Here is a 4,783-nt window from a genome sequence, read left to right on the forward strand (position 1 = left end):
GCCAAGGTAAGTGCACTGTCTTTGTGGCTGGGTTTTTGGTTGTAGCCGGGTTGGTCTAAGGCCATAGGCAGGCAAGGCTCTTTGGGTAGATGTGATATCTTTTATTAGACCAACTGAGTAGTTGAGGGGAAAAAGTTCTTTGCAAGCTTTCAGGCACAATTGCTCTTCTTCAAGCAGAGGAAGTCTCTGCTGTTCTGAAACTCCAAGGAATGAAAGAAACATTCCCTGGAGTCTCAGAACAGCAGAGACTTCCTATGCCTGAAGAGGGGTGATTGCACCCAAAAGCTTGCAAAGAACTTTTCCCCATCTACTGAGTTGGTCTAATAAAAGATATCACATCTACCCAAAGAACCTTGCCGTCTCTGTGGGGCACCAGGCCTGCTCTGGCTGTTCATTGGAAACTGGGAAATCTAGAAGTCGGGGGATCTCTTGATAGCAAGGTTTTGCAGAACCTGGTTTTTCTGAGGAGGATTAGGCTGGAGAAGTTTATGGGGAATGTCTGTTTAAGAAAAACGATTCTGAGATTTTGGGGGAAGTCAGGATGTCAGGGTTTGGGGGAGTCTGGCTCTGGAGAGTCTGTTCTCAGAGAAGGTTAGCTTGCAGATTTCTGAGGAGTCTCATTCTGTTTGTTTGTCTCTTTCTTCTTGTAAAAGAACCCTGGCTCCTTTTTAATGGTTCTGAGGAGGCCACTGATGATAACTGCTAGTAACACTCAGCATGGATCAGGTCTTTTACAACATTCACTAATACATCTGGCAAAGGAGCTGAGGGCTCAATGAGATGGTACCTGAGAGCTCACATGAGAAGATCTCTATTGCCATAAACACTGACAGGGGCAGAAGTGACCGCTAACACATTGCTGTACACCTTATAGGAGCTAGGGGCACCGGCCTGAGACTATTACTCTTTACTTCTCTTACACAGCATTGCACTTATCCCCTGGTACCTGAGGCTGCCTTGATAAGCAGAGCTGATGAGGCCATCCATTGCATCAGTCAGGGGAGCTCACGGATGCAAAAGTTATCCTGGGCTCTGAAGAAGCAGCATTCTCTACTGAGAAGCAGCATATCAAGGAGGGTGTGCATTAACTGCAAGTGCCTCAGTCTGTCAAGCAGGGTGGGGCACAGAGCACATCCTGTCTCTAAGATCAGATGTGGTGCGTGCTGCACCAACAGCTGCCGTAGAGGGGACTGAAAGTTCTCATCTTGCCTTTTAAACGTGGGGATTTGCCAGCCCCTGGATTCATCCCTACAATGCAGCTCTGAAGGAATTTTTGGTTCCATTTACCTATAAGGGGCAGGGTGCAGGTTCACAGAGCTGTTTAATCACAGAGTGAAATGAGGGCAGGCTTTGTGGCCCTAGAAAGACGGAAGGAAACAAAGGATCCCAGCTAAAAAGGGCCCTTTCAGACCACTCAGCAAACACCCGATCCCCCTTCCCCCAAGCCAGTGCTCCTGGGATGCAAAGTGGGCTCAGAACACAGCCCTGCCCCATCTATTCATGGATCCAGCAAGTAAAAGGTGACTACTTCAATTAAGAACACCTTCTCCCTTCCAGAGGAACACAATGTAGTTTGAGGAGCCTTCCAGGAGGAAGAAAAATGGACTGAAATCAAGCCCTTTGTTTCAGTCCATCTGAATATCTGGGGAGCAAGAGCAACTTGGGTACCCGGGAAAAGCTGGCATTGTTGGTCAAAGCTTAAAGTTCATAGACAAGCCCACATCTACCTGCTGCAACTAGGAGGAGTTTATCACCCTGGTGTCTAAAGCTTTAATCTGGAGAAATCCTTCAGCTTCACTTTTCTCATGAAAAAGATGAGGCATTCTGAGAGAGCCAAGTGCCAAAAGGAAACACCAAATATGTTAAAGAGCAGGCTCCTAGTGCCATCCAGAGCTTGAAAATGAAATGGCTGAAATAGGCATTATATACATCTCCATTAAAACTAGCTGCTACACGAGAAGAATGTTATGTCACTGGGGCTAATCCTATCTATATAAAGGGTGAAAGTGGACATCCTGGGAAATACAGATCAGAGAGCCTCACTTCCATCCAGGCAAACTAACTAAAATGAGAACAGATTATAGATCTACATGATCACATTACGGGGACAAACAACCAGAGCTTCTGTAAAACCTTTCCAATCAATAGCCTACTTTCAGAGTATTGGAAAAATAGTGCAGGTCAGCCTGGGGGGAAGGGTAAGAGAATGTGGTGGTGTCATTTACTCAGACTTTAAAAAAAACAACCTTTGACAAAGTCCCTCACAGGAGGCTGACAGGAAAACAATATAGTAAGAGAGTGAAAAGTAGAGTATTTTCATGGATTGCTTAGAAACCAGCTCGGAGACAGAAAACAAAGAGTACAGATAAATGATCAGTTTGTAGCATGGCAAAGGGACTCCCAAAATAATATATTAGAATGGCTGATGCATTTATTAATGATGTGAGGTAGAGGGAGGGCAGAGAAGTGTCATCATTTGTAGGTGATACACATTTTTTTACCATAGGTTCCTCAAGACTTGAGGAATCTGAAAAATTACAGAGCAGCCTTTTAAAGGCAGGTGACCAGGTAGCAGGAAGGCAGATAAAACTGACTTCTGACAAAGGCAGTGTTGCACTTTGGAAGCAATGACGCAGCGGAATTACACACATCGGTGAATTCTAAATGAACTGTCAACACGTAGGGAAAAAGGCCAAGGTGCCATTGCAGATAGCTCAGTAAAATCCTTGTTCACTTTGTAGTGCCAGGTAACAAAAGCAAATAGCTTTTAGTCTGCATTAACAATTGGATCTAAATCAGGGGCTTTCCCCCTCCTAGGGCACTGTGCTGTTTTGGAGTACCATATCCCAAAAGCATAGAATGGAAGCAGAAGATGTCTAACAAAACAACAAGGGGACAGAATCAGACTTCTGTGCGGAGACATGGAAATGATGAGGGCGTTTAATGTAGAGATGAGATAAATAAGACTGGACATGATGGAGGTGTACAGAATAATGCCTGTATAGAATAATGACAATGAACCCCTGGAACTCATTACTACAAGATAACATTGAGAGCAAGACCTTTGCAACATTTCCAAAAGCATAATAAGAACAATCTCAGAGATATTAGGCATGATTTAAGCATGTGCAGAGGAGATTTGAACTCTCCTGCTTCAGAATATGATCTAGCCATTAAATGATGAGGGTTAGAAAGGAACTTCCCCAGCCAAGGTTTATTCCATGATAGTCTATTACAAGGTTTCTTGCACTGGCTGTCAGAGACAGAGTATCAGACTGCGGGACATACTACTCCCAGTTCTCCTGTCAGCCAGTTCAACAGCTTGTGCTTTCCTCAGCTAACCCCCAACCCCTTCCTTTTATTTTTCTGTAAGAAAAAACGAACATGTAAAAATAAACTGCAAAATACTGCACAGACCTGTCAGTTCTGATTTATGCTGATGACAGCAAAGAGTATTCAAGAGTTTCATTGCTCTTGCACCATTGAAACCTTTTGCCAGCACTGCCAGCTCTGTAACTCCTCCTTGTTCCTAGTTATCAGTTACATTCCTCTACGTATGCCAGATGCCAGGAAAAGCCTTGCTTATGGGTGTGTAGGCTTTATGCCAGTGATTCTCAACTAGGGTGTTATGGCCATGTGAACCTTTTAAGGGTGTTGCAGGTTGCTGCATTGTATTAGCATTGTTTGGTTTGCCAGCATCTACACATACTACACCCAGACATTTCAAATAGGAATCCATAGCATCAGAACCACTCTGACCTGCTGGTCTTTCTGAGTACTGTGCACCAGAAGAATTGCTCTGTTATTTTTCTATTGTAAAAAGTGAAAGGAAAGAGCTGGTATTTTCCACAGGGTGCCTTGAGTCTATTGCATTCACAATTATCCTACCTGGGCAACAACTGTGTTCCTCTGTGCTTCAATGCCCAGTGTCGGCAGAAACAGGCAGCCGAAGTGCCCAAACCACAGCTGCTTATCTGTGCTGAGGAGCAGATGAACAGAACAGTTAATCCTTTTTATTTTTCAGGCAGAGCTGAGCCTCCTCTGCTAGATAATGTGGATGATAGTGCACACGCACCTAAAATCCTCTAGGGGTTGCTCTATGGCATGGATGGGCAATTACTTTGACTGGCAGGCCACTTAAAGAGTTTTGGTGAGCAGTCAAGGGTTGCACAATCTTCAGAAGATATAATTTTAACAAATTATACATAAACAATAAATCATATGCTAAAAATCAAACATCTACTATAACCTAATTATATTTTTAAAATATTTTTGTCCCGATTTATGTTTTTTTGAGTAGTGTATATAGAGGTGATTGCATAATAGCTCAAGATAATGTCTTACTCTCTTATATTGTGTGTGTGGGGAGGGGCATCGGGGGGTGTGTGGAGTGTGTGTGTGGAGGGAGGGGTGTGCATGTGTGCTAGGTCCTGGGAACTGGCCAGGGGTGGAGGGGCAGGGGGCGCATGCAGCAGAGCTCACCCGGGCAGTGCAGTGCACGCGCGGTCCATCGCTCCCCCCGTCTGACCCACGGCTGCCCCGTGGCACTCCACATGGGGCCAAGTCCTGCCTGGGGCAGCTTGTGCCATGCTCCTGCCTGCACCCACCCAGCACCCACTGACAGCACAGCCCTGGCCCCAGCCTCAGCCAGCATGCATAGCTTCCCAGTGGGGCTGCCTTCCACCCACTCAGCCATGCCCACAGGTGGCTGCTTAGCATGCAGGGCAGGAGGAATGGATGGAAGGTGGCTGGGAGCTGGAATTGGAGCAGAAGCTGCCCAGTT

General features: G+C 45.5%; 1 protein-coding gene across 6 annotated transcripts in view; it reads left to right on the top strand.

Moving 5' to 3' along the window:
* Positions 1 to 4,783, top strand: part of PROX2 (prospero homeobox 2) — a 31,757-nt gene that overhangs the window by 4,212 nt on the left and 22,762 nt on the right. The gene's annotated exons all lie outside the window — the stretch shown is intronic.

The sequence above is a fragment of the Alligator sinensis genome, unplaced genomic scaffold (assembly GCF_000455745.1).
Source record: "Alligator sinensis unplaced genomic scaffold, ASM45574v1 scaffold280_1, whole genome shotgun sequence".
Lineage (NCBI taxonomy): Eukaryota > Metazoa > Chordata > Crocodylia > Alligatoridae > Alligator > Alligator sinensis.